The sequence below is a fragment of the Palaemon carinicauda genome, chromosome 4, assembly GCF_036898095.1.
Source record: "Palaemon carinicauda isolate YSFRI2023 chromosome 4, ASM3689809v2, whole genome shotgun sequence".
NCBI lineage: Eukaryota > Metazoa > Arthropoda > Malacostraca > Decapoda > Palaemonidae > Palaemon > Palaemon carinicauda.
In genome coordinates, this window is record NC_090728.1 from 187,646,511 (window position 1) to 187,659,629 (window position 13,119).

General features: G+C 47.7%; 1 long non-coding RNA gene across 1 annotated transcript in view; it reads right to left on the reverse strand.

Annotated features, from left to right (window-relative positions):
- LOC137640279 (uncharacterized) overlaps nt 1–3,712 on the reverse strand; it is a 35,525-nt gene extending 31,813 nt beyond the window's left edge. Inside the window, exon 1 of the long non-coding RNA XR_011044323.1 lies at nt 3,610–3,712. This is a non-coding gene — a long non-coding RNA (uncharacterized lncRNA). The remainder of the gene's footprint in view (nt 1–3,609) is intronic.
- Nucleotides 3,713–13,119: the final 9,407 nt, after the last annotated feature.

A 13,119-nucleotide genomic window follows, 5' to 3' on the forward strand; every position in this document is an offset into this window, starting at 1 on the left:
GCTGTAGGTAGACCTTACTGTCTTTATTCTTTCAGTCTCTGCATTGATCTTGCTTCAGGAAGTATACTTCATTTTATTGTAGATTCTCCAGTTTATAAGTTTTATCTATTCTGTTTATTAATGATTGTAAAGGGCATCATCTGGATTCATAACTGTTTCCCTGAGTCAATTATTTATGAGAATTTTTTCTAGCCATTCTTGTTCTGGACTCCCTTTGTGTCTCGTGCCGAGGGTAATATTGTGATTTAAAGAATCGTTGTGAAAAATACAAAATCCTTACTGTCTCCCACTCATGGGATATGTTCACATGGTTGCTGACTAAAGTAAAAGTTCTAAACATAAAAGGAAACTAACTTTGTTCACAGGTAAAGCCAGAAAAGACAAGGTTAGTTGTTTATAGCATGGATCTTGACAATATCACTCGTGACTAAAGAGCAGTTTTGATAGTGATGAGCTTCAGAAGCTCTTGTCATCTCTAGCTTCTTTTGTGCATTCTCAGAAGGCCTGTGTATCTTCAGGTAAAGATAGAGGTATAATCTAACCTGCCCAGTTTCACACACTTGCATAACCCCTGAAGCTTTGCCTAGTGCTTTTAGTTTACCAATTTAGAGACAAATTCTTTATGTTAGTTCCTTCTCCTGTAATTCTATACGTTAGTTCCTTCTCCTGTGAAAACCCTTGCATTTCTAAGATCCAGTCGACTTTTAGAACATTACAAATTAGCGTAGAAAACCCTGGTGGTAGCCTCGACCATATATCTCCATTCACTTAAGTAAGCGCTTATAAGCATCTACTTATTCTATATATGAATGACATGGCATATAGTATGATTCTCTTGAAGCAAAGTAACTGTACAGTTGAATAAAGTTGCGAATGACTATAACTTTTAGGTTGGTATATCAATCGACACAATGAAGTAAGCAATGATGTAAGCAATCATGTTTAATCTTTCTAAATAAAGCTATTTTACCTATGAATTTTATATAATTCCTGCAAAACAGGAAAGAATATTTAAAATACTTTAATTCTTTTAAATTTTCTGATGGATGAACGTGTGAATCACATTCCGAATGGAAGTGAGCTGGTCTCAGGTTGGGTCAACCACAAAAGCTTCTTAGTATATATCGAGTTGGTAGACTGGGATCCTTATATCCCTCCACACACTAAAGTTACCTTTCATGATCAACTACTTGTACCTATATTATTGGAGTGAAATATCACTTAATTTCTGCAGATTATTTTAAATAATTTCTAAAGCTTCAGATGACCAACTGAACCATGTTTAGAGTGGCAGTGAGCTGGTCTTATGTAGCTTGAACATCAGCACTTCAAATTTCCCTAGTGGGGTTAAGAAGGTGCTAAAGGTAATACTTCGACCAATGTACAACTGTACCTCTACTAATCTAAAGAGTCCATAGTCTTATATATGAACAGAGGATCCAATTAGAATTTCTAAAAATTAAGACAGTCGTTGGCAGTTTTATAGTATTTTTCCCTTTTTCAGGCCAGGAATAAAAAAGTGGGATACGCAAAATGGCAACATCTCTGTTGAAAAACCTAATCATTAAAAAATACTATTTCTGACGGGTACCCAAATTAAGTTACTTGATGGAAGTTGGGGCACTAGTTTTATTTCATGTCATCTCTTACGTGATGGCCCACTAAACAAAAACTGTGTATCTAAGTTCATCAGTTTAGAGCTTTTTGCATGAAAAGTCAATCTCCTGTTACAGGTCTTATCTGGATCGATAGGTCTTTTCCACAGTTTGCCTTGATTTGACCGGTTATAAACAGTGTGGGGTATATTGTACAGTAAACAGGAGGAGGATTCTGCTGGCTCCTTTTTGGTCCAAGAGATTTCATTCTTGTCTTCTTTTGCCGAAACAGTTCATAAGATAATGTCTATGACAGTTTGGATGTAGACGAGACATTACAGGACCACAACTTATGAGATTTGTACTGGTGGGATGCCTGAAGAAGAGTGCAAGAAGTAACTTCATATTAATTGCCTGGAAATTCTAGGGGTGTTCAAGGTCTTTCAAAATCAGGATCCGGTGGCAATAGAAGTGTGTGTAACTGTTTCCAGAAACTACAACAGCATTAGCTGATTTCTTAAAAACAAGGGAGACAAGAATAGAATTCCTACACCAGACAGCCGAGACGTCTCAAGGACTTGGACAAATTTAAGAAAAATCATTCTTCTTTAACGATTTATCGAATATGCCAATTTTTTTCAAATGCATAATCTCTGCATTCATCAATATGTCTTAGAGATTTGGAATTGGTGGAGAAGACCAAACATGGTCAGTTTTGGAATTTTTTTTAAACAAAGGTGTTTTTTGTCCACAAGTTCTCATGAAAACTGTATGCCATTATAAGAAGGGCCAAATCATGACCTAGACACCTTTAATGATAAAATCTTTCATTTATATACCTCACCTGATGATCATATACATTCCCATCATCCTCACACTAACTAGTGATGTAAAGATGATAGGGACTAGTTTCGACTTAAACTGAAAGATAAAAGATGGTATGATTTACCATACTCGATGGTTGTGGCCATCATGCGCTGGATTGTTCGAGTTTTAAACATGTTGCCTAAGCATATTACAAAGGAAAATTTTTTTTTTTTTTTTTTTGGGGGGGGGGTTAAACATCAATACAATATAAGCAATATGAATATTAGGCGATTATGGAGATGAAATAAGTAATTATTTAAATTCAGTTTTCAGTACAATTGGAGAAAAGACCAAAATGAATTTTTCAATATCAAATGCAAAAAAAAAATCATCCCTTTAATTCTAAATGAGTTGTTTGCAATTGAATAGATATTGTCTATACTGTACCAGGATCAAGTGTTAAGGAGTCACTGTTCTTGACCATTTACAACCCTACAATACTTTACTTGTGTTATGGTTCAATTTCATGACCCATAATTTACACCATGCAACTTTGGATAGATCTCTATTAAGGAACTCAACAATCACAAGTCTACATTAGAGAGATGGAATTAGAATTGATGCAGAGAGAGTAGCATCACCTACATATGTAACAAGCTTGTACTGTATATGGATAAATGGCTAAAAGTTGAAAATACGATAAAATTCCCACATTATTAAGAGTACTGGAAAAATATAAGATACAACAGAACACCACTGGAACATCTGGCCAACAATAGCTCACACAGTCACTATTTGAATTTCTTCTATTTCACTATTGGAATATTTCCTCTAAACAAAAAATGGGAAATGCTGGGAGTTAAAAGAGAATAAGTATGGTAACAGCATGAGACATATTTTTCACAAAATAATCTCTTACCAGTTCTCTAGTTAAGTAGGCCTTAGTCATGTAAAACCTATGGTCAAAACTGCACATTCCACATATAAGTAATTACTATTAATATGTCAGGAATTTTGCTAAAATTTTGCTCTCACAACAAACTTGGTGGTTAGAATTGCTAGAATTCCAAGACAGAATTCTAAGCAAAAGAGATTTTGTCTATTCTAAAAAAAAAAAAAAAACTTATATCATCCACTAAACTTTTAAAGGCTTGGCAAAGATTAAATCTTAATCTAGAAAATAAAAATTCTGGCAATAATGACGTACCTTTTATGAGAAGAATTTGCATTCATTCTTCTTTTCGTGGCTTCCTTTCTATGAGTAAACCTGTAAAAGAAAGAACCATAATTAAACCTTTATATTCTATCTTATTACTGCCTAAATTCATCTTAAATCATAAAAACAACTCCCTTACAGAATGCAGACAAACATAAAAATAATTTTGTTATAGAATCCAGATCCTGCTGAATATACAGTAAACTACATGCATGATACAGTATGGTATACAGTAGTATTAAAATATTTTATTTAACATTTGCACTACAGAATACAGCTTAAAACTAAACGGTATTAAAGTGTTAAAAAATTACTTTTTCAATTAACTTTCAAAATTGGACCCCTTTCAACCCGTTCTTTATGCAAGAGCTATGCATAAGATAAAAAATGTTTCAGCGCATTATTGAATAAACCAAAGCTTCAATACAATCATGGGTAATTCCTTTTAATATTGCTAATCTCCATTACAAACAATCTATAAGTTTCCAATGCACGAAACCAGAACATTTGTATAAATACATGAAGACATGCATGTACATCATCTGCATACATAAAGTAGCAACCATATAAAAGTGAAAAACTTGATTCGAGTTAGTACTCGCTCCAATGAAGTTTCTTACTCTTTTAGTGGCTTGATACATATACTCTATTTGCTTATTACATGTTGCCTGCCATGATTTATATCAATCTATAAATACATATGGTTAAATGAATATTTCAGCAGACATTTCGGAGAACGGTAATAAAGACGACATAGGTTTCGTCACCAAGAGTGTTACCACTCTCAATAAATGTTAAAATATATTATCAAAATTATTTTACATCGACTTCGAAGCGATTTACGAGTTTCCTTAAAAGCAAAATAATATCCAAATTGAAGAAAACACAATCAGTATGAATGTATGAAAGCTACTTCATTAAAAGATTATCATCAATTATAAACAAAATAAAACAAATTGGATATGTAACAGATGTAAAGCATGACAAATTCGAAGATAATTTGTATTTTTCCTAACCATACAAACCTTAGCTATTTACAAAGGGTATTACTTTTAGCGCAGCTGAAATGACGAGCCAATAGTTTTTAACGAGGGTTAATTACCCCCGCGCTAGTTAGCGGGGGGTGGGGAAGGGTAGCTTGCTACCCCTCCCCCCTCCACACACCGGTGACTTGCTTCACTTCACTTAGAGGTAGGACTTGACTTGGGGGTCAGGGATGGCGGGCACATATGTGTAAATAGCTAAGGTTTGTATGGTTAGGAAAAATACAAATTATCTTCGAATTTGTCATTTGTTCCGTAACCGAAATACAAACCACGCTATTTACAAAGGGTGACTTACCCCTTAGGAGGGGTGGAAAGTCCCCAGCCTTACTGACTTCGGCTTGCCCGGGGGCTCGATCCCTCAGTGAGCAGCACTAGAGAGAGGGAGCCCCTGTACCTCACAGGTTCCTAGCATCGCTAGGAACGAGTGGCCTACATAAGTAGTGTGAGGAGGAGAGTGTGACTCGTCCTATGAAGTTGACCTTGAGACCTTCAGATAGGAATTCTAGGATAGGACGTTCCCCATACCACCTCGTCAGGGTATGGGAGACGCAACAGTATTAAGCTTAATACTAGGAGCACAAAGAAGCATGGGTTACCTGCAGAGGTCGAGGTCAGCTATGCGAGGACCAGGATGCTGCTTCCCCAAGAGAGGGGAGAATGAAGAAAGAAGTAAGGGTCAGACATACTCTTTCATTCACACAAACTAAGACCGGGTAACAACGCCCTCAACCTACTGCTACTTGTCCAAAAAGGAGCCTGAGGTTAGACCAGCTGTTGTGCAGCCACCACAGGGCCGATAGAGAACGTATCGAGGCTCCTGTGGGTCACGTCTTGCAGGTAGTGGGCTGTGAAGGTCGTTTGACGCTTCCAGACCCCAGCTTGAAGTACCTGCGTCACAGAGAAGTTTCTCTTGAAGGCCAGGGATGTAGCAATACCCCTGACATCGTGGGCCCGAGGGCGACGTGACGGAGGAGGGTCAGGATTCAGGGCATGGTGGATAACCCTTCGAATCCAAGCAGAGATGGTGTTCCTGGTGACCTTCCTCTTTGTCCTGCCTGTGCTCACAAACAAAGCTCGCACATGAGGACGGACTGCAGCCGTTCTCTTCAAGTAGTACCTCAGACACCTCACTGGGCATAGTAGCAGCTGGTCTGGGTCGTTTGTTACAGAACGGAGACTCGCGATCCTGAAAGAGTCGAACCGAGGATCCGGCACTCCAGGATTCTGAGTCTTGGCAACAAACTCAGGGACGAACCTGAACGTTACCTCCCGCCATCCCCTTGAATGGGCGATGTCGTACGAGAGACCATGAAGTTCACTAACTCGCTTGGCCGAGGCCAAGGCGAGTAGGAAAGCCGTCTTCCAAGACAGGTGGCGATCGGAGGCCTGGCATAATGGCTCGAAGGGAGGTCTCTTGAGAGACCTGAGGACTCGAACCACGTTCCAAGGAGGGGGTCTCACTTCCGACTGGGGGCAGGTAAGCTCATAGCTACGTATGAGTAAAGAGAGTTCTAGCGATGAAGAAATATCCACGCCCTTCAATCTGAAGGCCAAGCTTAAGGCTGAGCGATAGCCTTTCACTGCCGAGACAGAAAGGCGCATTTCTTCTCGCAGATACACAAGGAAGTCCGCTATTGCTGGAATAGTGGCATCGAGTGGAGAGATACCCCTCCTACGACACCAACCACAAAAGACTTTCCACTTCGCTTGGTAGACTCCCTCAGAGGACCTTCGCAGGTGCCGAGACATTCTCTCCGCAACCTGTTGCGAAAAGCCTCTCTCCGCGAGGAGACGCTGGATAGTCTCCAGGCGTGAAGCCGAAGCGAGGCTACGGCCCTGTGAGGGACACCGGAGTGGGGTTGTCTGAGAAGCTCGTGTCGTGGAGGAAGCTCCCTTGGGAGTTCCGTCAGGAGTTGCAGAAGGTCCGGAAACCATTCCGCGTGATGCCATAGCGGAGCTACTAGAGTCATGGAACAGTTGACCGATAGTCTGGTCCTGTTGAGCACCCTTCTCATCAGACAGAATGGTGGGAAGGCGTACACGTCGATGTTGTCCCACCGTTGCTGGAAAGCATCTTGCCAGAGTGCCTTGGGGTCCGAGACTGGTGAGCAGTACAGGGGCAGCTTGAAGTTCAAGGCTGTCGCGAACAAGTCCACTGTCGGGGAACCCCACAAAGTCAGGACTTTGTTGGCTATCTGAGGATCCAAAGACCACTCGGTACTCACTATCTGCGAAGCCCTGCTCAGACTGTCGGCGAGCACATTCCTCTAGCCGGGAATGAAGCGAGCTGATAGTGTTATTGAGTGGGTTTCGGTCCACCTCAGAGTCTCTACTGCAAGATGGGATAGCTGTTGCGAAAAAGTGCCTCCCTGCTTGTTGATATAAGCCACTACCGTGGTGTTGTCGCTCATCACCACCACGGAGTGACCCGCCAGGAACCGTTGGAACTGTTGAAGGGCCAGAAAGACGGCCTTCAATTCTAGCAGGTTGATGTGTAGGCACTTTTCTGATTTTGACCAAAGGCCTGAGGCCCTCTGGTTCAGAACGTGCGCCCCCCACCCTTCTTTTGACGCGTCCGAAAACAGAGTCAATTCCGGGGGAGGACGAGAAGACTCACTCCCTTTCGCAGGTTCTCGTCGGCCAGCCACCACCGCAAGTCCGTCTGTTCCAGAGACCCCATTGGGATCATAATGTCCGGGGAATCGGATCCTTGATTCCACCGGGACTTGAGCCGCCATTGAAGGGATCTCATCCTGAGGCGGCTGTTTGGAACCAGACGGGCCAGGGAGGATAGGTGGCCTAAGAGACGCAACCACGATTGGGCGGGGAGTTCTTTTCGCCTGAGGAAAGGTTCCGCCACCCTCCTCAGCCTTGCTATCCGGTCGTCTGATGGAAAGGCTTTGTGGAGATTGGTGTCTATTAGCATGCCTAGATAAACCAGTCGTTGGGACGGCTGCAGAGAGGACTTCTCGAGGTTTACCACGATCCCCAGATCCTGGCAAAGATCTAGAAGCCTGTCTCGGTGCCGAAGAAGGGTCGACTCCGAGTCTGCTAGGATCAGCCAATCGTCTAGGTAACGAAGGAGACGAATGCCGTTCCTGTGCGCCCAAGTCGAAATCAGGGTGAACACTCTGGTGAACACCTGAGGAGCTGTGGAGAGACCGAAACACAGCACCTTGAACTGGTAGATCTTGTTGTCTAGGCAGAATCTCAGGTACTTCCTGGAAGACGGATGGATTGGGATCTGGAAGTACGCATCCTTTAGATCCAGTGTACACATGAAGTCTTGTGGTCTCACCGCAAGTCTGACCGTGTCTGCTGTCTCCATGCTGAACCGGGTTTGTTTGACAAACCTGTTCAGAGCCGAGAGATCGATGACGGGTCTCCAGCCTCCAGTAGCCTTCTTTACAAGAAAGAGTCGACTGAAGAAGCCTGGAGAGCCGTCCACGACCTCCTGGAGAGCACCCTTCTCGAACATGGTCTCGACTTCAGCCTGAAGGGCCAGCCCCTTTGCCGATCCCATGGCATAGGAGCTCAACGACACTGGATTCGCTGTCAGGGGAGGTTGAGATGACGTGAACGGGACGCGATAACCTTGGCCGATCACTGAGACCGTCCAAGCATCGGCCCCGTGATGTTGCCACCTGCGGACGCAACGCTGAAGGCATCCCCCCACAGGTGGACACGCAGGGGGACTGCCACCCCTAGGGCTTGCGGCCGCGGCCGCCACCCCAAGAAGTCTTGCCTCCCCTGGAGGACTTACCGCCCCTCTTGACCTTGGCTGGAAAGGGCTGGGGCTTAGACACCACTTTCTTAGCTGCCGGTGCCTGTTTGGGAGCCTTACGAGGCTGTTGCTGCTGTTGTGGCGGGGCTGGAGGCTTATAGGGCCGAGTTGTAAGGGCCCTGTGGAGGAGGGAGTCCGTGCTGGATTTCCTCCACCTCTCAGCCATTCGCTCCAAGTCTTGAGGCTCAAACAGGCTCTCCCCCAGGAGGGAGGCATGTCGGAGCCTACACACATCTACGGCGGGGACCTTCGGATGGAATCTCTCGGACACAGCATCGCGACGCTTCAACACCGAGTTGGCCCACAGGGTGGTAACCTGGTGCGCCAAAAACTCGATGGAGCGGGTGCCCGAGAGCAAGAAGGTCTCTAGGGCCTTCCTATTGGTCTCCTTGGACAAGTCCTCCGATCGCAATAGGATGCCCAGAGATCCTAACCAGAAGTCCAGCCACGAAGTGGCCTGCATGGCACACTTAGCGACCTTCTCGTGGTTAAGGATCTCTGCCGCCGAGAACGACACCTGCCGGGCAGAGAGTTTCTCCAAGGGAACTCCCTTCGCCAGCTCCTCCACAGAGTGATGGAGAGGAAGAGCGAGGTTCTGCTCACCCAGGATCTCGAAATACCTCCTCTGCTGAAGGCGAGGAGGAGGGATGAGTTTGTTCCCGGCAGTGGAACGACTGGAGGAGGCAAGAAGTGCGAGCTGAGCATTGACCCTAGCTCTGGCACTCTTCAGCCCCCGAGACCAGGGCAGAGCTGCACTGGTCTTAGGGGCCTTCCGAACGTCAAACACTTCATCCAGACTCGTGTCTTTGCCTTCACGGGGGGGATGACTGGATTCGTAAGACTGTTAAGTTGCCTTATCAGGCTTAGGACCTGCCAGAAGGCATGTTCGGACTCTTGCTGTTCTCCTCCCTGCGGGCTGGCAGCTAAGTCTCCTGCCCCAGGAATCTCTTCCTGGGGTGATACGTGGACATTCCCCTGGGTAGTCGTGGGTTCCTGACGAATCCTTGCAGAGGATTTAGGGATGGTCTTGGAATCCTTGGGTTCCCTCCTGGGAGGGATACAGGATCCCAACAACGAGGTTCGAGGGGCCCTTCCTCACGAGACGATTCTCCTGCCTGAAGCGAAGTCTCCCCCCCTGGTGCCGAGGGGAAGACTACCGCCCCACTGGACTCACCTGAGGACAGAAAGGCCTCGTCCACGGGAGAAGGAGAGAGTACTCGTGCAGGAGAGGGGACCCTCGAGACCGACCTCTTGGGAACCAACTTCGCCCTGGGGGAAGTCACCACAAAGTCCACTCCTCTCTTTCTCTTCAGCGTAGGAGAGACAGCCGCTGGTTTGTTACCCTGGCCGGCGAGTGCTGGTTTCATAACCCTCACTAACGCCCGTGCCAGCGGACCAAACCAAGTCTGCTGCTCCAAGGACACAGAGTCCGAAATCCTCGCTAAGGTGAAAGGGATCGGGCGATCCTTTGGAGTGGACACGACGGTACCTGCCTGAAAAGAAGGTGGGGAAGAATGCTGTACTGACCTGTCTTCGTCCTGCAATACCAACCTGTGCTTGGATGGAGGTGATCCCGAGTGCCGTCTAGGAGCACGCGTCCCTGCTGCTACCACCGGCTGTGGAATTCGCCGCGAACTATGGTTGCGCAAGGGCGAACGGTCGCGCAAAGGCGAATGGTCGCGCGGGCGCACAGGCAAGCGGTCGCGCGGGCGCGCAGGCGAGTGGGTGTGAGGGTGGGCAGGTAAATGAACACGTGTCCGAGGCGACGAACGCAAGCGATGGCGCGACGGCGAGGGATCGTGCTGCCGCGTAGGTGAAGAAGATCGCTGGCGATGTAGATCCACAGGCGATCGATGACGAGCTGTGGTATGTCGATGCACTGATGTGCGATGGTGAGCAGCATGCGCAGGTGAATGACCGCGTGATGGTAAGCGATGGCGAGCAGCATGTGTAGGTGAATGATCGCGTGATAGGGTGCGATGGTGATCAGCATCCACAAGAGGGCGATCGTTCAGGGTTGTGCGATAAGGAGCAGCATGCGTAAGCGGGCGATCGTGCAGGGTTGTGCGATGGCGAGCAGCATGCGCAGGTGAATGATCGCGTGAAAGGGTGCGATGGTGATCAGCATCCGCAGGAGGGCGATCGTTCAGGGTTGTGCGATGAGGAGCAGCATGCGTAAGCGGGCGATCGTGCAGGGTTGTGCGATGGCGAGCAGCATGCGCAGGTGAATGTTCGCGTGAAAGGGTGCGATGGTGATCAGCATCCGCAGGAGGGCGATCGTTCAGGGTTGTGCGATGAGGAGCAGCATGCGTAAGCGGGCGATCGTTCAGGGTTGTGCGATGGCGAGCAGCATGCGCAGGTGAATGATCGCGTGAAAGGGTGCGATGGTGTTCAGCATCCGCAGGAGGGCGATCGTTCAGGTTTGTGCGATGAGGAGCAGCATGCGTAAGCGGGCGATCGTGCAGGGTCGTGCGATGGCGAGCAGCATGTGTAGGTGATCGCTGGCGAGCAGAAGGTCGACGCGTGTCCTGTGAGAGGACAGGTGGTGCGGCGCGTTCACGAGCAGGAACGGGAAGATCGCTGGCGCGTTGGCGAACATGTGTTTCTGACACACGCGCAGCACGATGTTGCGTAGCCACAGGACCAGGTGGATGGTGAGCAGGGAGTTCAGCAGGAACTAAAGGGTGGTCAGAGACCGCAGGGCGATGGTCCTCAAATGAGCGCTGACGCTCGGAAGAGAGCTGACGAGCAGGAGAGCGCTGCCGAGGGGGGCGAACATCAGGAGAGAGCCGACGAGCAGGTGAGCGTCGGCGAGCAGGAGAGTCTTGGCGAGCAGGAGATCGTCGACGAGCAGGAGATCGCTGGCGAGCAGGGGAGCGCTGGCGAGCAGGGGAGCGCTGGCGAGCAGGAGAGCGCTTGTGCGCTAGCCCTGCTCGCGTAAGGGAAGAATCCCTTAGCCCCGAAGGGACCGTTGCCCGTCGGGTGACGAGTTCTCCAGAAGGCGAAGATCCGGCAGGAGATGGTGAGCGGTCTGCAGAGAGGTTCAAGGAGGGCGGAGCAGTCGGTTGAGGCTGACGAGGAGAGTCCCCCCCGGAGGACGAAGACCCAAAAATGCGCCTCTTAGTCCCCCTGTAAGGGGAAGGGAGGCCCTTGTGGCGTAGAGGGCGGTGAGCCTTACGGCGGAGGCGGCCTCGGGGGAGATCGTCGGGACCATCGGTCTTCCGAAGGGGAGTCTCCGTCAAAACACTTCCCTCAGAAGGAAGCTGGGCAGCAGTCGAGACCGAAGGACTCACTTCCCCCTTCGAAGGATGCACGGAAGGAGGAGGAGAGCCTTGAGCACCATCACCAGCAACAGCACCTGCGTCGGAAGGCCCAGCCACGTCGGAGGCCTCTGTCACCACGACGTCGACAATAGACAGAGGGTCTACCTCCGCTACCACCGGCGACTGTTTAACAGCGGCCCCCAACGAGAAAAGGTCAATAAGAGCGACCCTGGAGGGCAAGCCCTTAAGCCCCAGGGACGACCAAATCTGTAAAAGATCATCACTGGATAAGGCATTATTATCAATAACCTCCCCCGGAGGAGGAGGGGGAACCGCCTCGCTATGGGAGGCGACGCCCTCTCCCCCCACCGAAGGTAGGGAAACAGAACAAGGGCCTGCGCTCCCACTCGGACGACTCTCCTTAGGAGGCGGACGAGGGGGAGCTTCGGAGGAGGTTTGGGCGGCGGAAGAAGAGTCCCGAGAACCTTCCTCCTTCAAGGCTAACCCCGGAGGAGAACAGTCTCTCTTGGACTTCTTCTTACGCCGACGGCCAAACCTCTCCCACTGGGAGGCAGACCACTCCCTGCACTCACGGCACATGTTATCCTGGTCGCACCGTCGGCCCCGACATTGAGGGCAGAGGGTGTGAGGATCCGTAATAACGTCCGACATGAAAGTCCCACAAGGACGGCCGGCAACTCCAGGGCATGTACGCATAGTAAATAAAAGAAAATAACTGAAGGTCAACTTCCAACCAATCACACAAGCTGAAAAGAAAAAGCAGAAAATTAAAGGCTGCCACGAAGGCGATGAACAGACACGTCTGATCACCGCCGAGCCAAAAGTGAAGTGAAGCAAGTCACCGGTGTGTGGAGGGGGGAGGGGTAGCAAGCTACCCTTCCCCACCCCCCCGCTAACTAGCGCGGGGGTAATTAACCCTCGTTAAAAACTATTGACTCGTCATTTCAGCTGCGCTAAAAGTAATACCCTTTGTAAATAGCGTGGTTTGTATTTCGGTTACGGAACAAACATGATTTTATATGAAACACAAAAGTGTCCGTCCTTGGCTAACAGCTAATCACTTTTTTTTTTAATATAATTATTACACAAACTAATTTTCATAACTGATAAATACCAAAGTAGTAGTGTATTTTCTAGTTTTGAACTGTAAAGTAGTCAGACAAGCCTATTTGATCTTTCGATTGAAAAAAAAAAAAATTCTTTAATTACGGTACTTTCCATTTTAAAAGTTTATTTATTAAATTACTGTATTATCGTTTTAAGCATAGTTTTTATGTTACATTTTTATGTGACAGACAATCCATTTTCCATTACCTAGTGTAATGATGAATATTCATCATGTCCAAGTCCAACACAGGTCATATTCTACTCCCACTGGATCCTCTCG